The sequence below is a fragment of the Choloepus didactylus genome, chromosome X (assembly GCF_015220235.1).
Source record: "Choloepus didactylus isolate mChoDid1 chromosome X, mChoDid1.pri, whole genome shotgun sequence".
NCBI classification, from domain to species: Eukaryota; Metazoa; Chordata; class Mammalia; order Pilosa; family Megalonychidae; genus Choloepus; species Choloepus didactylus.
In genome coordinates, this window is record NC_051334.1 from 88909085 (window position 1) to 88932145 (window position 23061).

General features: G+C 38.9%; 1 pseudogene; it reads left to right on the forward strand.

Moving 5' to 3' along the window:
• The first annotated feature begins 5529 nt into the window (after positions 1-5529).
• Positions 5530-23061, forward strand: part of LOC119522241 — a 102465-nt pseudogene continuing 84933 nt past the window's right edge.

A 23061-nucleotide genomic window follows, 5' to 3' on the forward strand; every position in this document is an offset into this window, starting at 1 on the left:
CTTTGGTGTGGAAGCTCTCTTCAACAAACTGTTCCCCACAGCCTGAAGAAGACACTGTGTCTCTAAATCACCCCTGATTCCTCTGCTGTCATGCAGAGGGTTGAAATAGAAGCTGTTGGCTGCTTTTTGTCATGGTCAGGTTGAAACTGTAGCTGCCCTCATAGCTGGGACCCATCATTCAAAATTCACTAATAATAAACCATGAGTGGTACTTGGTTGTGATCTCATTGTTCTTGGGAAAAAGCTCCCCTTCATCAAACTATTATCTGCAGCTCCAGGAAGGGACTGTGCATCTAAAATCATCAATCCTACCACCCCTCTTGGGGGCAGGGTTGAAACAGAAACTGCCAGATGCCTTCTATCCTGGGCAGCTTGAAACCATAGCTGCCTTCAGATCCAGGACCCAGTGATCTGAGTTCACTAAACAAAAGCCATGATCAGTTTCAGCTGTCCCCTCACCTCCCTCATTCTTCAGGAAAAAGACTTTTATTTCCAGCTTGCAACTAAATCTCATGGCAGGTTGCTGCAAGTATCTGTGATGGGCACCAGCCTGAATAGATGACAGAGCTTTACTCACAGATTTTCACCACAGTTTATCACTCTTTTCCTTCTGCTTTTCCCTGGATGGTGTACAGTGTTCTTCTGGTCTTTAGAGCCCCCAAACTGTGGTTTCAGTTTCTGACTGTTTACTACCTGCAATGGTGGAAAAACTGAGACCTGGAGCTGCCTACTCTTCCATCTTAACCATAACCCCCTAAATTTGATGATTGGCCTTTCCATTTCTGTAAAGAATTTCGGAATTATGATTGCAATTGCATAGAATCTACAAACAGCTTTGGATATGATAGACAACTTAACAATATTTATTTTTCCAACCCATGAGCATGGAATGTACTTCTATTTATTTAGTTCTTCTTTTATTTCTTTTAGCAATGTTTTGTAGCTTCTGGTGCAAACCAGTCTTTTACATCCTTGGTTTGATTCATTCCTAGATGTTTGCTTATTCAGATACTATTGTGAATGGGATATAATTATTGACTTCTTCTACTGATTGCTTATTTCTTGCATATATAAACCTTACTGATTTGGGGCATTGACCTTTTATCCCACCACATTTCGGAACTCATTTATTAGCACCAGGAGCTTTGTTCATTTTTTCACAATTTTCTGTATGGAGGATCATGTCACATGCAAATAGGGAAAGTTTACTTCTTTTATTCTTCCTTTTTAATTGGGATTTCTGTTATTTCATTTTCCTGCCTAATTGCTTGGGCAAGAACTTCCAGTGCAATGTTGGATAACATGGGTGAGAGTAGACATAATTGTTCCTGATCTTAGAGGGAAAATTTTCAGTCTTTCACCATTTAGTATGATGTTAGCTGTAGGCTTTTCATATATTCCTTTAAAATGTTGAGATGTTTCCTTCTGTTCTTGGCATTCTAAATGTTTTTATCATGATTGGATGCTGGATATTATTAAATGCATTTTCCGTCTCAATTGAAATAATCATGTGGGTTTATTACTTCATTTACATAATATGGTGTAATATAAAAATTACTTTTCTTATATTGAACCATCCTAGCACACCAGGGATAAATCCCACTTGATTGTGTGCATCATTCTTTTAATATGTGGAGGGATTCACTTTGCTGGTATTTTGTTGAGGATTTTTGTATCTATATTCATTAAATACATTAGTCTGTAATTTTCTCCCCTTGCATTGCCTTTATATTTCTTTGGTATGATGGTGATATTGGCTCATAGAATGATTAATGGAGTGTTCCTTCCTCTTCATTTTTTTTTTTTTTTTTGGAATATTTGGAGCAGAATTTGAGTAAGTGGTAAAATACCACATTTTACCACAATTTATCATCTTTTTCCTCCCACTCTTCCCTAGATGCTCTACAGCATTATTCTGGCCTCCAGAGTTTCAAAATGGTGGTTTCAGTCTGCAGCTCCTGACTGTTTACTAGCTGTTCTGGAGGAAGAACAGAGTCCTGAAGCTCCTTATTCCACCATCTTCCCACAAGCCTCCTTTTAAATCCTTGTTATTACTGAATAATCTTCCATCTTGTGGATTTAGCACATTTTATTTCTCCATTTATTTCAACCCAGCTCTTGAAGGTCTTGGGTAGACAGAGCCCTAAGACTGGGGAATATGCCAGGCACACAGAGAGACATGGGTTTATTAGGACATGTGAACAGGAGAAGATTCTTCTCAATGGTGGCTCATTGAGGAAAATGGAATTAGCACTCTGTAAAGGGTGGGGAGTGCAATGAGCAGCCTATAAAAGTTTAGGACAAAAACATTCCATATGGTATGAGAGGAGAGTTTCATCAGAGTCACATGACACAGGAATGTGGAGGCCTGTTATTGTGCCAGATAGAAACTCTTGTGTACCCCAGGAAAGGCCATGTTATTTTAATCCAGTCTTGTGGATGTGGACTTATTGTGTGTGGGACCTTTTCATTAGTTTGTTTCCATGGAGATGTGACACCCCCAGCTGTGGGTAAGTCCTTTTGATTGGATCATTTCCATGGTGGAGTGACCACTCCCATTAAAGGTGGATCTTGATTAGTTTACTGGAGTCCTTAAGAGACCTCAGGGGCTGACACAGACCCAAATGCTTTGAGATGCAAACAGAAAGACATTTGGAGGTGCTACAATAAGTGATGAAGCCCAGGGTTTGTCCTGGAGAAGCTAAGAGAGGACCCCAGATATTTAGATAGGAACACCCTGGGAGAACAACCAAGGATGCACAGAAGCTGAGAGTGAGAAACTAAGGGAGTCAGAAGCCCAGAGATATTTTGGAGAAAGCCATTTGAAACTGGAACCCAGGAGAAAAGGACCAACAAATGTCATCCACATGCCTCCCAGCTCATGCAGGTGTTCCAGATGCCATCAGCCTTTCTTCATTGACGGTATCCTCTTGTTGATGCTTTGGTTTGTACACTTTTATGACCTTAGAACTGTAAATTTGTAACCTAATAAACCCCCTTTATAAAATCCTACCCATTTCTGGTATTTTTAATTTCTGGCAGCTTTAGCAAACCAAAACACTTAACAACAGTGATTAGGGGAGGGGAGTTTCAATGCTTTGTTTATGATGCCATCTGTACATACTTTCTTCTTTGAGGAAGTTTGATGACCTTCAATTTCTGTCCCAGTCAAGCAGGCTAATTCATGTCATGGGACCTCATTCCCCATTAGGAAATGGGAGTCTTGGACCTGGGATCCCACAATCCACCCCCATGCATAAGATTGTATTGACCATAGGACAGACATCATATCCATATTCTACAACAATGTGAAACAACAGAACACAAGGAGCCACCAACACAGAGATAACAGCCCTACAGAGAGATGTTGCCATGGCCAAGAAAAGGAATTAAACCATTTAGACAAAGGGTATACTGATAATTGATCAATATTATTTATGTGCTTTTGTATATGATTTAAAACTTGTAAAACATTGTGCAAATGACCAGGAATATATACACAGGTATGCACATTTAGGTACTGCTGTTTGCTACACTGAGGATATCTAAGGCCATTCTATTTTGTGAAACTATCTTCCTAAGCAGTGTAGTTTCCTCATTTAGCAAAGATATAGCTACTTCAGAACCATTAAGTTCTTGGGCAGTGAGATTATCTAAAGCTGCCACGTATTTTTCAGTAACTATTGCAGCTCCGCCTGGTGCAAGAAGGGCTAAAGAATATTATCACCAGGAAATGCATTTTATTCTGTATTTAGCTGTAAGCATTTCCCAGTTACTAAGAGTATAGATAGAGTCATAAAACGTAGCAGGGATATAGGACTAGCCCCATTTACAACATCCTGTCCAGTCATAGGTTAAATGGGGCCAACCATATTGCCCACAGGTCCATAGCCATCCCTTATGGGAAGGACCATACCCCATGTTCATTGGAGATTTTTGCCAATGGAAAAGATTATGGTTTTGTAGTTTAACAGTAAAAAATATACATTTTGTGGTGTGGTCACATCATGAATTTCATGAAGTCATTCCATACAGGCAGGGGTAACATGGTCTTGTTTTACAGCTTCTGCCATCAGCCATCCTAAACCATCATATACAGCCTATCCCAATACAAGGCAGCACTTGTTCTCCTATTCCCATACAAAGAAGGAGATGCAAGACCTATCTTGTTATAGGATGGTAGTTGGATTTTACTCTTAAAAAAGATTATTTTCCAGATTTTCCAATTTGCTGAATTCTGCCAGACCAGCATAGTATTCCACTCAGTCCAATTCTCAGGGGTCACAGTCCAAGGAAAGTCAGTAGCACCTGAAGTTGGTAATTTTTTATATACCCAAGATTCAGTTCAGTTTGGGGCATGAGTTTCCACTGAAGCCCACTTCAGGAAAGTGCTTGCTAGGGTGCTATGGTGAAAATAAATATGTTTATGGGGAACAACAAGGGGTAATTCTTACTTATGTAACAATATATATGCTAGCTTATGACAATATTTTTGGTAACTGCTCTTCCCCCAGGGATTTAGGATTCCTAACCAAGGCAGTTGCATAGACAAGCACCAAGGCTAATTGACCTCATTTTCCCCATTTTGTATGGTCTGATGAAAAACAAGAAACAAATTTTTATTATTACCCCACTTAGACTGTAAGGTGGCTGGCCCTTTAACATGAATTTTCAATGCTTGCATTGGTCCCACTGCTAGCATTTCAATAGGAGCTGGGGCTGCAGCTTTTGGTGTGAAGTTCAGGTGGGATAGGGCCCGATAAAGCCTTTTTGTTGTAGAGACTTTATTGTCGATAGCCCATGCTTGCATCATTTGTTTAATGAAAAGTGTTGCCCAATCACTGTTTGTGTAGGTATGCCATACAGTGAGCACACCCATTCTAAACAGCTGATGGTGGCCTTCTGGTTCACCTTCCCCACTGGGAAAGTTAACAAAAGAACTGTAGCTGTATACACAGCAGTAAAAGCACACCTTGCACCCTCTGAGAGCAGAAGGGGACCTAGGTAGCCCACTTGCCACTGGGTCACTGGGATTTGTGGCTGCCAATGTGTCCCATCTGAAGTGGTAGCTCACATGGTCAATGCAGGGAGAATGAAGGGCACTCTCTAGTGATGTCCACTAGCTGCTGGCAACAGTTGCCTTTTGTCATTGGCAGGTGCCCCAGATGGTTTTCCAAAATTCTTCTCCCTAGAGGGTGTGATCTATGATTGTCCGTTTTTCCTGCTTCCAGGTTGCAGTCTAGGTCATAAAGACATTGAAAACAGCCCAGCTGTGAGAACTAGCATGTCTCCTCATTCATGTACTGTTACCATTTACACTGATTTTTTGCTTAGCCCATTGACTGCTTTGCATAACACCAGTCTCCCACCATATGCTGCTACAAGAATTTCATTCATTTCTGCACTCGGAGGGCTGATATTGAAAATGCTGTGCTGTAGCAGGTAGGCTTCCCATTTGGTCAGTGTACTAGCTGGGCACTGCCAGGGTGTGGCTTAGAAGCTGTGTCAGTTATCCACCACTGAATAGCGATGGCCATTTTCAAGGTGACTGGACATCTTTGTGTCAGTCCCTCCACTTGCAGTAAGTCATTATATGCAGCACACAATGATTTTCCAGGGGATTGTATCTCAGTTATGCTCCTTTCTATAATTGTGAACAAAACCCAAGGGGCATTTGTTTTGAATGTTGCCTTTCCCGCAGATCCAACCAAAGCAAATATCAGTGCTGGCTTCATCCAATTCATAGGGCAGGTCTGGATCTATGACCCCAATTGCTTGTGCCTGTGCTATTGCCTTTTTACCTTTTCAAGAGTAGCATGCTGGGAGGTGTTCCATTCCCAGGGATGGCCTTTCCTAACCAAAGATACATAGGTTTTTTTTTTGTGTGAAATATAAAATATATGTATAAAGATGAAAACTTTCAGAGTATTATTTAACAAGTGGTTATAAAGCAAATTTCAAAGAATAGTATGGGTTATAGCTCCACAATTTCAGTTATTTCCTTACTGTGAAATATAACCTATATACATAAAAGTGATAACTTTCAAAGTATGATTTAACTAGTAGTCATAGAGCAAATTTCAAAGAATACTATGGATTACATTTCTGCAACTTTAGCTGTTTCCTTCTAGTTGTTCCAATACCCTAGAGACTAAAATAAATATTTATAAAAAGATTTTAATCCTTTGTTAAATCCTCTCTTGTCTACTGATACTCCTCTCTCTCATTTGATCACTGTCTCAATATTCAGGGATAACTGGGCAGTGGCCACCCTAACTTGCTGATATTGAAAAGGGGTATTGGCATTATGAGGAAGGAGGCTGCATCCAGTCGATGAGCCTGAAGAAGCTGCTGCCTCTGGGTTTTGGTATTTATATGACACACACATTCTGGAGTATTTAAGTTTCTGTAAAATAAACCTAGTGAGTGAAACTTTTATAGGGTCTCAGATAGGGACCTGGGTATTCTTTAGGATTTTTGCAACTTCTGTTGATTTGGGCCTGGCATACTGTGGCCATCTGGAATATAGAGATGAAGCTTGTATAAGAGTAACCTCCAGGATAGCCTCTCGACTCTATTTGAAATCTCTCAGCCATGAAAACCTTATTTTGTTAAATTTCTTAAAAAATGTTTTAACATTTGGGCTAAGTGAGGAACAAAAGGTCTCTGATACCCCAACAGCTACAAGAAAGTCATTAGTTGTTTTTGGCATTTGCAGTGTGGGGAAATATTGTACCATATCAATTATAGCAGAAGGTATCATTTTTGGCTACCTGACCATACAACACAGAAGAATTTGACAGAGCAGCCAGGGCATTGCAGTTTGTCATAGTTGACTTCCCATCTTCAACTCCCAAGGTCAGATAATGCTGGGTCTGAGGCTTCTTTTAATTCTGAAAGAGAGTTATGGTAAACATGACATCATCAATATAGTGAAATAGAGTTAAACTGTGGGACTTTTCCATTAGCCAAATCCTTTTCCATGAGACCATGACACATGATCAAGTATGTACATACCCTTGTGGAAGCACAATAAAAGTCTACTTTTGACCTTCCCAAGAGAATATGAATGCAGGCAGGCTTGAGTTTTCTGGGGTTATACTAAAGAAAAATTAGAAATATGCAATAAAAATAATATTGACACAATTGGGTACTAATTTCTTTTAATAACCCAGAGATATTCAGGGCTGCTGCATATAATGGTGGTATTACCTTGTTTAACTGCAGATACTCTACTGCCATGTGCTGCATTCCATCAGGCTTTCCTACTGGCCATACAGGTTTATTGAAGGGGCTATGGGTGTATATTATTATCCCCACTCACTCCAACTCTTTTATAGTGGCTGAGATTTCTTTGTTTCCTTCCAGAAGTTTTTTACTGTTTTGTAGTCAAAGCACTCTGAGGTTTGGGTACTTTACAGGGGACAATTTTGCCTGCCTCTTTAAGACTGCTTTGATCACTTTACACCAGAGGCAGAATTCCTCTAGAGTGGTCTGCAATGTGGCATTCTGCAGAAGATCAGTTCCTAAAATGTGTTCCAGTATAGGGGAAATATATATCATATACACATATGGGGACAATCTCCCATTTGTAAATTAGATTGTGCTGCTTTACCTGGATTGTTTCCCCTCATAGTTGCCTATAGACAATACTGGTCCAAGGAATATGGCTATATTCCCTTAAGTTAGGGTACATTCAGCTCCTATATATACTGTTGACACTTGCTGCTGGTTAGTGGGGGACCAGTAAATGTTTAATTATGCAGGTAGCCTCCAATTCCAGGGGTGCCCAGCTATTGTATGCACCAAGGGTTTTTGATCTCCCCTCTATGGAAGAGGGAAAGGGGTCTGCCACACCTCTTCTGGGGGAGCAAAGTGCTCCTGGACTCAAGCTCTGAATGGTGGTTTCTCTCCTGAATTCCTATTTCCCTCAGACTTCGGGGCATTTACTTAAGTAAGTCTTTGGTCCTTGGACAGTTTGCTCCATAGTTTTACCAGAATTGCATTAGGTTGCCTATCTATGGTTTCTATCTCTGTGCCTGCAGCAATAAGATCTGCCCACACCTGCTAGCAGCGTACTGAAGTAGAGCTATCATTCCCATGGGAGATTTTCCTATTGTCCTTACTCCTGCCCCCTTTTTCCACAGCCTCTCTGACTCTCCAAGGCCAGCTACAGCCTGAGAGGCAAGGGAAGTGGGCTGCCCTGCTAATGGAATTAGGATAAACATGAGAAGCCCAGAGTAACATTTGGGGGCAGTATGCCATAATGTGTCTTTCATTCCTTTAGGAAAAGCTTCAGTGTCAGGACCTATGATAGCCATGCATAAACAGTGTGTTTCATTCCCAGTCCCCTTAAAACATCTTGTAGCTCCTCCATATTTTGCCAACAAGGATATTGTGTTGTATATCCTCTTCATTTGGCCATGCAGCTTTACACCCATCATCAAGGCATACGAGTAAGGAGGAGGTTTTGCATTATTTGTGGTAGTGTATAATCATTGTGGCAAAGGGTGGGTTGTAACAGGTGCCAGCTTACTCTTCTCCACTCAGAAAGCACTATTCCTTCCACTCCAGTGTCTCATAACCTCAAAATTCAATTGGGTAGAGAATCCCTAGATTTTTTTTCTATAACACTGCCCTAAATCATCTAATCCAGCAGTGGTATAGTCTCTTAGAGTAATGTGTAATTTATGTTCAGGGGGTTGGAATTGCTCAACCCCAGGGGTTTGAACTTGCAATGCCTTTCATTTTTGTTGCATTATGGGAGAGCACACTTGTTGGGGCTCTTCATATTCCTATCCCCCCCATTCTTCCTCCCCTCCATCTTCCAAGAAGTCTAAGGGGTCTCATGCATTGGGGCTCAATCCTGGAGAAGCTAAAATCCTCCAGATTTGAGCCCAAAACAACTAATGGCTTTGACTCAGGCATTTCTGCATGCCAGAATCTCTAACTGATCATCCACTCAGAGCAAGCAATCAGTGAGATAGTCCTTCATTTCTGCCTAGGCAAAGTGTGTATCTCTTTATAGTTTTACCTTCTCTTCTTTAGAAGTAGCTTTTGCCACTTGTTCTGCCTTGCTAGCCATCCATAATTCAGTCTCCTAACAGGGGCCAAGCTATGGCTGCTGTTATTTGGCAGTCTCTTTTCTTCTTACTCAAATTTAATTGCCCATATATTTGTTTCAAAACATTTAGCAACTCCACTGGAGTTCTCAGGGTGTCCCAATACTAAAAAGCGTTCCCCATTTGTCCAGGAGGGCAGCCATCCCTTCCCACATGGACAACACATGACAATTTGGGATTCCTCCATGGATTCTCCCTCCCCAGAGCTCATGTCCATAGGCTGGCAGCTATATGGCCTCCTGGCTGGCTCACCAATTGTTCTAATTCCACTCTTTAAGTGTTTTGGTTGGCACAGCCTGAAGACTGAAGAACACACCAGGCACAGAGTGAGACATGGGTTTATCAGGACTTGCAAACAGAAGATTCTTTTTGGTGACAGCTGGCCAAGGAAAATGGAATTAGCACTCCACAAAGGGTGAGAAGAGCAAAGGGCAGCTTTTCAGTGTTTCAGGCAGACATTTCATAGGGTATGAGAACAGAGTTTCAATATTGTCTCTTGACACAGGTGTCTGGAGATGTATTATCAACAAGGATTAGGGGAGGGCAGATTCAGTGCTTTATTTATGATGCTATCAGTCCATACTTTCTTCCTTGAGAAGCTCTGATGACATTCAACTTTTGTCCCAGTCAAGCAGGCTTCTACATGATATGGGGCACCAATCCCCATCAGCGAAGAGAAGCCCAGGACCTGGGTCCCACACCATCTATGAGCTTATTGACATAGGTATTGTTTCTACTTCATGGCTATTAAGAATAATATTGGTATGAACATTCAAATGTAAGTTCTTGTATGGGTGTATGCTTTCATTTCTCTTGGATGTTTATATATATATATAGAGAGAGGGCTAGAATTATTGGGTTCTATGGTACCTCTATATTTAGCTTTTGAGAAACTGCCAGTATGTTTCCAAAGTCTTTATGTACCACCACAGATATCATTATAGTGGTAATATGTGCTGTTAATCCTAGCAATTCAGTATTATTTCAGAAATATAATTATAGTGACATTAGCAATTCTGTACATATATTTGGAAATTTCAGAATTCTGTCAAAGATTTCTGCTTGGATAATTTTATGTTGTAGCAATAAAATGATGATATATAGAACATATGAGATATTATTTGCAATTTTTATGATTCTATATATTACATTTTGTTTAGGAATGATTTGAATGGTCAGAGACTTTCAGAGTTATTTCAGTGCTTCTAAGATGTTCAAATGAATGACATTACAGGCTTATTTTTCTAATGTGGTATTTTGACAGGGACCATAAGAAAGTCTGCTCTTGAGAGTTTTCAATGTGACTGTAAATCTAAAGTGATGGAAATCCCACATCACAGGCTGTTTTCCTGAAGCTTCCTAAACAAATTATAGTTTACAGAGGTGAGTCTCCTTCTGATTAGTTGAGTACAAGAAATTATTCTTGGAGATAGGATGGTTGATCTTCCTTCAAACTGACTGACTCTCAGGCACTAATAGCAAACTTTAACAAAGCAAGAAATAAGGTGGTTATACATTCCCACCAGCAATGAATGAGGGCTATATTTTGTCCACTTCCTTATCAACACTGGTTATTTTCCAGGTTTTTGTTTGGTTTTTATGTAATAGCTGTATAGTTTTTTGGGCTAATCAAGCAAATACCATTCAATGGGATGGCTTAAACAACAGAAATGTATTAGCTCATGTTTGAAGGCTAGGAAAAAGTCCAAATCAAGGCTTTGTCAAGGTGATGCTTTGTTCCCAAAGACTGCCATTCAGGGGCTGGTTTCTGGTGTACTTGGTCCTGGGGTCCTCTGTCATGTAGCAATTCCCATGGCAGCTTCTCCTGGACTCTCCTTTTTCCTCCAGGTTCTACTGACCTTTGGTTTCTTGCTTCCTATGGTTTTCTCTCTGGAAGAATTTCATTTTGCTTATAAGGGACTCCAGTAATAAGATTTGGTTGGGCCACATCTTAATGATGTAAAAAAGTCCTACTTATGCTGGGTTCCACCCAGAGGAATGGATTAAGTTAATAACATGTTTTCTGGAGCACATAACTCTAAACCACCTATAATAGTGGGTATGAAGTGGTATCTAATTATGGTTTTGATTTGCATTTCCCTAGTGGTTAAAGATTTTGAGCATCTTTACATGTTCTCATTGGATCTTTGAATATCTTCTTTGGGGAAATATCTATTCAGGTCCTTTGCCCATTTTTAAAATTGAGCTGCTTTTCTTTTCTTTTTTTTTTTTTTTTGAGTCCTAGGAGACACACATAATAAAAATTAATATTATATATTTTATATATTATGAACACTAACTTTTTAGCAGATATATGATTTTCATTCCATTGTCATATTATTTAGATTGTCTTTTCACTTTATTGCTAATGTCCCTTGACACACAAAAACTTTTAATTTTAATGAGGTCCAATTGTCTGTTTTTCCTTTTGTTGCTTGTGCAGACAGTGCTCATTGTCACATCTCAGATTTTACTCTTACTTTTCACCTTGCTTTTGTCTTTGTATTCACTGTGACCCTCTTTTTTACTAATCTCTGAACTACTGTTCAAAATTCAGCATAGTTACACTTTCATGAAGCGATTTTGGGCTACTTACATTCCTTTTGATGTTTCCATATCTGTAGCCTTATCACATAGATTTCAACTATGCAATCACTAATTGAATATACACTGTACTGTATTGTCTTCTAAGTGAATCAGAAGACCTTGATGTCAAGGACCACCCTTCCTCCTCCTTCTGTATCTCCTGGAGTGCTTGTTACATGTCTGTTAGGAGCTTAATAAATATATATTGACTGATTTATCTTCATTTTAAAAATAGTTCTTCCCATCAGAGAAAAATTTTTATTTCCTACTTTGAAAAGTAAGTGAGTTTTGATTAGTCAGACCTTACTATTGATAGAGGTTACATTATGAGATGCAAAATTATGGAATTAGTAGAATGGTTTGTAGTATCAGAGCTCTCATTATAGCAGAGTGGCCACAAACAAGGAATTTGGTTTCAAACAAATCCAAATTTTAATCCCAACTTCACATTTACTATGTCTTTGTCTCAGGACCACAAATCATTTCTTACTGTCACTTTCCTAATTTATAATATGTTGGTTATGACATTTGCCCACTATAGTTCAGTCACTGGGAGAATTAAATAAGACCATGGATGATAAAATTCTTTGAAAATTATACCGTGTAATAGAGAACTATTCAGTTCAGAACAAACAATTTTCTGAAAGTAACTGAAAAGATTAATCACATACAGAAAGTACTGGCTATGCACAGTAGAGCAAGACCATGAAAATGACCATACAATCTGAAACCATGCAAGTTGATGTTACTAATAAATGGGAAAATTATGATGGCTCCATGATTTTAAATGATTTTTTTTTCAAAACCTTAAAAATTCACCTACTGTCAGTCATAAATCCATAGGAAAATAAAAATTAGTAAAAAGTATTTATTTTGTTCACTGTATTTAAAACATAGAGTAATTAATGTGGTTCATTTTTTTTAAATTCAGTTTTATTGAAATATATTCACATATCATGCAATCATCCATGGTATATAATCAACTGTTCACAGTAAAATCATATAGTTATGCATTCATCACCACAATCTATTTCTGAACATTTCCTTTATATCAGAAAGAATCAGAATAAGAGTGAAAAAATAAAAGTTAAAAAAAAAAAAACACCCAAACCATCCCCCCACCCAACCCTATTTGTCATTTAGTTTTTATCCCCATTTTTCTACTCATCTATCCATACACTAGATAAAGGGAGCATGATCTACAAGGTTTTCACAGTCACATTGTCACCCCTTATAATCTACATTATTATATAATCATCTTCAGGAGTCCAGACTACTGGGTTGGAGCTTGTTACTTTCAGGTATTTACTTCTAGCTATTCCAATACATTAAAACCCAAGAGGTATTAGGTATATGTGCATAAGAATGCACACCACAGTGACCTCTCAACTGCATTTGAAATCTTTCAGCCACTGAAACTATTTAATCTCATTTGCATCCCCCTTTTGATCAAGAAGATATTCTCAATCCCATGATTCTGGGTCCAGATTCATCCCCAGGAGTCATATCCTGCATTGCCAGGAAGATTTATACCCCTGGGAGTCAGGTCCCATGTAGCGGGGCGGGCAGTGAGTTCACATGCCAAGGTGGCTCCATTAGAGAGAGAGAGGGCTGCATGTGAGCAACAAAGAGATACTCAGAGGGAGACCCTTAGGCACAATTATATGCAAGTTTAGCCTCTTCTTTGCAGTAACAAGCTTCATAAGGGCACGTCCCATGATTGAGGGCTTGGCACATCAAACTGCCAGTAACAATGTTTGTGACAACACCAGTCCAGGTGAGGAAATCCAACACTTCTGCACCTTCCGCCAGCTCCTCAGGGTGTGTGTGTGGGGGGGGGTGGATGCTGTAAATATATTTTTTATTCTCTGTCCAAATTACTTTGGGATGTGTCATTATTTCACTGTAACCTATACTAACCCACCATATCTCACCTCCTATTCAAAGTTCCACATAGTTTGGTGTTTGAACAAACTGACTGTAGAGTTATACTATTTAGAAAACATAGATCCTGCACCTAATAGACATATCTTCCCTTGGTCTCACATGGAAGTTGAAGTTTTAAAACACAGTCAGTTTTGACCTTTACCCTTTGACCTGGTTTGCTCTAGTCTTAACCAGATCTGCTTCATTCATATTACTAATTGAAGTCTGGGCTCTTTTTCGGCTTTCTTTTTAGCAGTTGCTGTATGCACTAATACTGATATTCATATCTGTTGAGCTCTAGCCCTGAGTTTCAGGTGTCTCAGAGATACGCATTATTCCAGAGACCAATCAGGTTATACACTAAGTGATCAACATCTTAAAGTTTAGAGATAGGCATTACAATTCAGGAATAGAGTTGACTGCTGTAACATCTTACAATCTGGGGACCATTACAATAATCATTTCCACATTAGGCTATGTTCTAAGATTCAGTTCTGAGTTTAAACATTAATGTTAGTCCATATTGGTGAGGTATTATAGTGTTTGCCTTTATTTCTTGTGTACTTCACTCAAATACTGTGTACACGATCCATTCACCTCGTTGTGTGTCTCACAGCTTCACTCCTTCTCGTAGTTGCTCAATATTCCATTGTATGCATATGCCACAGTTCACCATTCTGTTCCTCAGTCAGTGTACCCTTAGGTCACCTCCATCCACCCATTGCAAAACATGATTACTGTCTCCATGAACACCAGTTTGCAAATGTCCATTCATGTCTCTGCTCTCAGATCTTCAAATGGCATACCCCATAATGAGGTAGCAGGACCTTGTGGTCCCCACATACTTAACTTTTTGTGGAACCACCACACTGACCTTCAGAAAGGCTACACTGTTCTACCTGGTCATCAATAATAGATAGGTACATCCCTCTCAGCATGTTTTCTACAATGCTTTTACTCCTATATATATTTTTTCCTACAATTTTATAGAGTTATATTCACATGCCATACATTTATCCACAGGGTACAATCAGTTTTTCATGGTATCATCATAAAGTTGTACATTTATCACCACAATCAGCACTTGAACATATTGATTACTACAATATGTTAGTAAATACTAAAAAAATTGTTTTTTTCTTTTCAGTAATAATAAGAAAGATTATAAAAAGAAAAATAACATGTCATACAATAAAATATAACAGTAAGGACAGAAAATAACACCACTACAAGAATCTCATATTCCTCCCCTATATCTCTTTCTCATATACACTTAGCATTGGCATATTGCCTTTGCTACATTTAATGGAGGTATATTACAATGTTACTGTTGACCATAGACTTGTTTTCTTTGATTATGTTTTTTCCCAAATACCAGCAGTGCCAGTTTGAATGTATTATGTCCCCCAGAAAAAGCCACATTCCTTGATGCAGTCTTGTGGGGCAGACGTTTTGGTGCTGATTAGATTTGCATGGAAATGCACCCCACCCAGCTGTAGGAGATAACTCTGATGAGATGTTTCCATGGAGACATGGCTCCACCCATTCAGCGTGGGCCTTGATCAGTGGAGCCATATAAATGAGCTGAAGGGCAGAGGGAACTCAGCACAGCTGTGAGTGACATTTTGAAGAGGAGCTACATCCAAGAGGGATAATTTGAAGAAAGCACAGGAGCTGCAGATGAGAGTTTGAAGACACCTGCTGAAAGCTGACTCTTGCTCCAGAGAAGCTGTTAGAGGACAAATAACCCAAGTGCAACTAAGAGTGACATTTCTGAGGAACTGCAGCCTAGAGAGGAACATCCTGGGAGAAAGACATTTTGAAACCAGAACTTTGGAGGAGATGCCAGCCATGTACCTTCCCAGCTAACAGTGGTTTTCTGAACACAATTGGCCATCCAGTGAAGATACCCAATATCTGATGTGTTACCTTGGACACTTTATGGCCCTAAGACTGTAACTGTGTAGCCAAACAAACCCCCTTTTATAAAAGCCAATCCATTTCTCGAGTTTTGCATTCTGGCAGCATTAGCAAACCAGAACACCATCCCTTTATCAACACCCTACATGGCTGACATTCATTTGCTCTCCCACAAGCAAAAAATTTTTATATTTGTATATTTAGTAACAGTCATTGGCCAGTCCAGTTTTGGCCAAGTTATAGAGTCCCAGACTTTATCATCTATCTTGACATCTGGTGTCATACATTCTCCTATCCCACCTCTTTCAGCTTTACTCACAGACATCATTGTTCAGTGTCCTTACAATACTGTGCTACCATCACACAGTATTATGCTATCTATTTCTGGATCTATACAATCAATCCTAAATATTCTGTAGTTCTGCAGCATCAAATGACTGGTCTCTGCCCACTTTCTATTCCTGGTCTCCTGTGTTGTCAGCTTTTAATTCCCAAAGTTTGTTCATTAATATCTGTTCATATTAGTAAGACCATAAAAAATCTGTCCTTTTGTTTCTGGCTAACTTCACTCAACATAATGTCCTCAAGATCCATCCACATTATTATATGATCCATGTCTTTGTTCTGCCTTACAACTGCATACTATTCCATCATGTATATATACCAGAGTTTGTTTATCCACTCATCTGTTGATGGACCTTTGAGCTGTTTCCATCTCTTGGCAATTGCGAATAATGCTGCATTAAGCATCAGTTTACCGAGTCTGTTTGTGTCTTAAGTTTCAGTTCCTCTGAGTATATACCTAGAAATGAAATAGCTGGGTCATAGAACAAGTCTATATTTAGCTTCCTGAGGAACTTCCACACTGTGCCAGTTTGAATATATTGTGTCCCCGAAACATCATTATCTTTGATGTAATCTTGTGGGCAGACCTATCAATGTTGATTAGATTGTAATTCTTTGAGTGTTTCTTTAGAATGCACCCCACCAAGCTGTGGGTGATGACCTTGATTGGATAATTTCCATGGAGGTGTGGCTCCACCCATTTGGGGCGGGTCTAAGTTGATCAGTGGAGCCATATAAATGAGCTGACATAACAGAAGGAACTCAATGCAGTTGTGAGTTATGTTTTGAAGAGGAGCCACAGCCAAGACAGACACTTTGTAGAAAGCACAGGAGCTGCAGATGAGAGACATTTTGAAGACAGCCTTTGAAAGCAGACTCTGGCTCCAGAGAAGCTAAGAGAGGACAAATACCCCAAGTGCAACTGAGAGTGACATTTTTGAGTAACTGCAGTGTAGAGAGGAATATAAGCCATTTTGAAACCAGAACTTTGGAGCAGATGCCAGCCACATGACTTCTCAACTAACAGAGGTTTTCTGGACACCATTGGCCATCCTCCAGTGAGGGTACCCAATTGCTGATATGTTACCTTGGACACTTTATGGCCTTAAGACTGTAACTGTGTAAGCAAGTAAACCCCCTTTTATAAAAGCCAATCCACCTCTGGTGTTTTGAATTTTGGCAGCATTAGCAAACTAGAACACACACTGTCTTCCAGAGTGGTTGCATCATTCTACAGTCCCACCAACAATGAATAAGTGTGCCTCTTTCTCCACATCCTCTCCAGCCCTTGTCATTTTCTGTTTTTTGGATAATGGCCATTCTGGTAGGTGTGAGATGAGATCTCATTGTGGTTTTGATTTGCATTTCCTTAATAGCCAGTGAAGTTGAGCATGTTTTCATGTTTTTGAGCCATTTGTATTTCCTCTTCAAAAAAATGTCCATGTCTTTTGCCCATTTTTAAATTGGATTTTTTGTCTTTCTGTTATTGAGATGTAGGATTCCTTTATATATTTGGGATATTAAACCCTTATCTGATATGCAGTTTCCAAATATCATCTCTCATTGTGTAAGTTGCCTTTTGACTTTTCTGACAGTCCTTTGATGTACAAAAGTGTTTAATTTTGAGGACATACCATCTGTCTATTTGTTCTTTGGTTGCTCATTCCTTGTGTGTGAGGTCTAAGAAACCACCTCCCATCACAAATCATTAAGATATAGCACTATATTTTCCTGTAAGAGTTTTATGCTCTTGGTGCTAATGTTTAGGTCTTTGATCCATTTCAAGTTAATTTTGTATAATGTGTGAGATAGGCATCCTCCTTCATTCTTTTGAAATGGATATCCAGTTCTCCAAACATCATTTATTGAAGACGCTGCCCTTTCCCAAAGGCTTGACTCCCTTATCAAAGATCAGTTGTCCATAGATGCAAGGGTCTACTTCTGAACACTCAATTCAATTCCACTGGTTGATGTCTCCGTCCTTATGCCAGTACCATGCTCTTTTGAGCATTGTAGCTTTGTAATATGCTTCAAAGTCAGGTAGTGTGATTCCTCCCACTTCATTCCTCTTTCTCAAGATATTTTGGCTAATTGGGGCACCTTGCCCTTCCAAATAAATTTGGTTATTGGTTTTTCTATTTCTGCAAAGTATGTTGTTGGGATTTTAATTGGTATTGCATTGAATCTTAAATTAGTTTAGGTAAAATTGCCATCTTAACTATATTTCATCTTCCAATCCATGAACATGGTATGCTCTTCCATTTTTTTAGGTCCTATTCAATTTATTTTCACAGTTTCTTATAGTTTTCTGTTTAAAGGTTTTTGTGTCCTTGGTTAAGTTTATTTCTAGATACTTAATTCTTTTGGTTACTATTGTAAATGGGATTTTTCTCTTGATTTCTTCCTCTTGTTGTACATTACTTTTGTGTAGGAACACTACAGATTTTTGCATGTTGATCTTGTAGCCTGCCACTTTGCTGTATTCATTGTCTAGTTCTAGTAGCTTTGCTGTAGATTTTTCTGGATTTCTTACATATAGAATCATGTCTTCTGCAAATAGTGGAAGTTTTACTTCTTCCTCTCCAATTTGGATGCCTTTTATTTCTTTTTCTTGCCTAATTGCTCTAGCTAGAACTTCCAGCACAATGTTGAATAACAATGGTGATAGTGGACATCTCTGTCTTCTTCCTGATCTTAGAGGAAAAGCTTTCAGTCTCTCCCCATTGTATATGATGTTAGCTGTGGGTTTTTCATTTATTGCCTTTATCACATTGAAAAAGTTCCCTTCTATTCCTATCTTTGAAGTGTTTTCATCAGGAAAGGATGTTGAATTTTGTCAAATGCCTTTTCTTCATTGATTGAGATGATCATGTGGTTCTCCTGCTTTGATTTCTTGATGTGGTGTATTACATTAATTGATTTTCTTGTGTTGAACCAGCCTTGCATACCTGGAATAAATCTCACCTGGTTGTGGTGTATAATTCTTTTAATGTGTTGCTGGAATTGATTTGTGAATATTTTGTTGAGGATTTTTGCACCTATATTCATTAAAGAAATTGGTGTATAATTTTCTTTTTTGTAGTATCTTTGTCTGATTTTGGTATTAGGATGATGTTGGCTTCATAGAATGAGTTAGGTAGCTTTCTCTCTTCTTCAATTTTTTTAAAGCATTTTAGCAGGATTGGTACTAATTCTTCCTTGAGTGCTTGGTAGAATTCACATGTGAAACCATCTGGTCCTGGGCTTTTCCTTTTTGGCAGCTTTTGGAGACTGACTCAATCTCTTTACTTATGATTAGTTTGTTGAGGTCATCTATTTCTTCTTGAGTCAATGTTGGTTGTTTATGCTTTTCTAGGAAGTTGTCTATTTCATCTAAGTTGTCTCATTTATTAGCATGTAGTTGCTCATTGTTCTAGTTTGCTAATGCTGCCAGAATGCAAAACACCAGAAATGGACTGGCTTTTATAAAAGGGGGTTTAGTTGGTTATACCATTATAGTCTTAAGGTCATAAAGGGTCCAAGGTAACACATCAGCAATTGGGTACCTTCACTGAAGGATGGCCAATGGTGTCCAGAAAACCTCTGTTAGCTGGGAATGCATGTGGCTGGCATCTGCTCCAAAGTTCTGCTTTCCAAATGGCTTTCTCCCAGTATGTTCCTCAAAAACATCACTATTAGTTGCTCCTGGAGTGTTTTTCCTCTCTTAGCTTCTCTGGAGCAAAAGTCTGCCTTCAGCGGCCATCCTCAAACTGTCTCTCCTTTGCAGCTCCTGTGCATTCTTCAAAGTGTCCCTCTTGGCTGTGTCAAGCTTGCTCCTTCTGTCTAAGCTTATATACTGCTCCAGTAATCAAGACGCAGCCTGAATGGGTGGGGCCACACCTCCATGGAAATTATCTCATCAGATGTATCACCTACAGTTGGTTGGGTCACATCTCCATGGAAATACTCAAAGGGTTCCATTCTAATCAGCACTAAAACGTCTGCCACACATCACTGCATCAAAATACATGGATTTTTCTGGGGGACATAATACCTTCAAACTACCACATTCATAGTATCTTATTATCTCCTTAATTTCTGCTGGATTGGTAGTTATATTTCCTTTCCCATTTCTGATTACATTTATTTGCATCCTCTCTCTCTCTCTCTCTCTCTCTCTCTCTCTCTCTCTCTCTCTCTCTCTCTCTCTCTCTCTCTCTCACTCTCTCTCTCTCTCTCTCTCTCTCTTTGTTAGCCTAGCCAGTGGTCCATCAATTTATTGATTTTCTCAAAGAACCAACTTCTGATTTTGTTGATTCTCTCTATTGTTTTCCTGTTCTCAATTGCATTTATTTCTTCTCTAATCTTTGTTATTTCTTCCCTTCTGCTTGCTTTGGGGTTAGTTTACTGTTCTTTTTCTAATTCCTCCAGGTGGACAGTTAACTCTTCAATTTTTGCTCTCTCTTCTCTTTTAATATAGGCTTTTATATAAGTTTCCCTCTCAGCACTGCCTTTGCTGCATCCCATAAGCTTTGATAAGTTGTGTTTTCATTGTCATTTGCCTAGAGGTATTTACTAATTTCTCTTGTAATTTCTTCCTTTACCCACTGGTTTTCTAAGAGGGTGTTGTTTAGCCTCCATATGTTTGTGAATTTTATAACCTTCTGCCTTTTATTTATTTCCAACTTCATTCCATTGTGGTCTGAGAAAGTGTTTTGTATAATATAATATTTTTAAATTTGTTGAGACTCGCTTTGTGACTCAATGTATGGTCTATCCTAGAGAATGTTCCATGAGCACTTGAGAAAAAAGTGTATCCTACTGTTGTTGGATGTAGTGTTCTATAAATGTCTGTCAAGTCTAGTTCATTTACCATACAATTCAACATCTCCATTTCTTTTGTGATCCTCTGTCTAGATGTTCTATCCATTGATGAGAGTGGTGTATTGAATTCTCCAGCTATTATTGTAGAGGTGCCTACTTCTCCTTTCAGTGATCTCAGTGTTTGCCTCATGAATTTTGGGGCAATCTGGCTTGGTGTATAGATATTTATGATTTTTAAATTTTCTTGATGAATTGACCCTTTTATTAATACATAGTGTCCTTTTTTGTCTCTTTGAATTGTTTTACTGTTGAAGTCTAATTTGTCTGATATCAATATAGCTACGCCTGCTTTTTTCTGGTTGTTGTTTGAATGAAATATCTTTTTCCAACCTTTCACTTTCAGTCTATTTTTGTCTTTGTGTCTAAAGTGAGTTTCTTGTAGATAGCACATAGATGGGTCCTGTTTTTTAATCCATTCTGCCAGTCTATATCTTTTTATTGGGGTGTTTAATCCATTTACATTTAGTGTTATTGCTGTAAGGGCAGTACATTCTACTACCATTTTGTCTTTTGGAATTTATATGCTGTATCTGTTTTTTTACTCTCTCTTCTTTTACCTTTCCTGATAATCTTCATTTCTGCACTCTTCTCCAACTCTCTCTCTCCTGTCTTTTCCTATCAGCCTGTAGCACTCCCTTCAGTATTTCTTGTAGTGCTGGTCTCTTATTCACAAAATCTCTCAGTGTCTGTTTTTCTGAAAATATTTTAATCTCCCCCTCATTTTTGAAGGAAAGTTTTGCCAGATATAGAATTCTTGGTTGGCAGTTTTTCTCTTTCAGTATCTCAAATATATCATGCCACTGTCTTCTTGCCTCCATGTTTTATGCAGAGAAATCTGTACATAGTCTTATTGACCTTCCCTTGTATGTGATGGATTGCTTTTCTTTTGCTGCTTTCAGTAAGTGTCTTGGAGTATGTCTATTGGGATCTATTCTATTTGGGGTATTCTGTACTTCCTGAATCCCTAATTTTCTGTCTTTTATAAGAGTTGGGAAATTTTCAGTGAATATTTCTTCTATTACTCTTTCTGCCCCTTTTCCCCTCTCTTCTCCTTCTGGTATACCCATAACACATGTATTTGTGCTCGTATTTTTCCATTTTTTTCACCATCTGTTCATCTGTGTGTATGAATTCAAATGGCTTGTCCTCCTGTTCACTGATCCTTCCTCCTGCCTGTTCAAATCTACTCTTCAGTCCCTCCATTGTGTTTTTCATCTCCTCCATTGTGAACTTCATTTCCATGGGTTCTGCCATTTGTTTTTTCAAGTTTATGATTTCTCTTTCATGGTCATCCAGTGTCTTCTTCATATCTGTCATCTCTTTCACTATATCTTCCTTCATTTCATTGAATTTATTTGGCATTAGTTGCCTCAACTCCCGTATCTTGGCTGAACTATTAGTTTGTTCCTTTGACTGTTCCATATTTTTTTTTTTTGTTTCCTGGTATGACTTGTTATCATAAGTTGTCTAGGTATCTGATTTTCTTGATTAGTTTATTCTGGAGCTTGTTTTCTATCTTTTACCCAGGGGTTTTCTTGTTGGTTGCCTTTGTTCTCTGGACTCTGTTATTCAGTTCAACTTATTCTAGAACTCTAACTTAGATTCTATTTAGTTGATCAGAATTTTTCACTTCTTGTTTTTTCTGTTTCTTGCTCTGCCTCTATGTAGCATTTTTGTGAGAGTGTCTCCTCAGATATGGTCGACCCCAGTCAGATTTTCCCAGTATAGAGAGGCCTAGGTCTCATTGGGAGGGTATGGAGTTTTTCTGAGAATGAGACCCTCCTATGAGGTCTTTAGAATCAGTGCTTCTCCTCTTCTGTCCAGCAGGTGGTGCTTGCCAGCCCACAGCTCCCCCACAAGTGTAAGGAGATATGGAGACTTTAATTCTCCTGGTGACTCTGATCCTGTCAGGGGTGTGGCTGACTAAAGCTGGAATCTGAATTCCAGCCCCCGGGGTCTGAGTTCCCAGAAGGACTGCCAGTTAAGCTGGACCTCCCTCCACTCTCCCAATCCTCAGAACTCCAGTTGTCTTTCAAGGGTACTATTCTCTTCTCCCTTCTCCTCTTTTGGGCATCTCCAGCTAGATTCCTTGGTCAGCCTGTGTTGCCAATTAAAGACGGTGGTGGAGACTTTCAGAAGTGAATCTGGAACTCAAAACACTGTGGGTACTCTGTCTCCCCCCAAGCCCAGCCTAATCCCTCAACCTGGGCTTTCCAATAGATAGTATCCACATATGTTACTTTTAGATTTAAAAAATGGAAAAGAAAAACAAGAAAAAGAAAAAAAGAAAAGAAAAGGA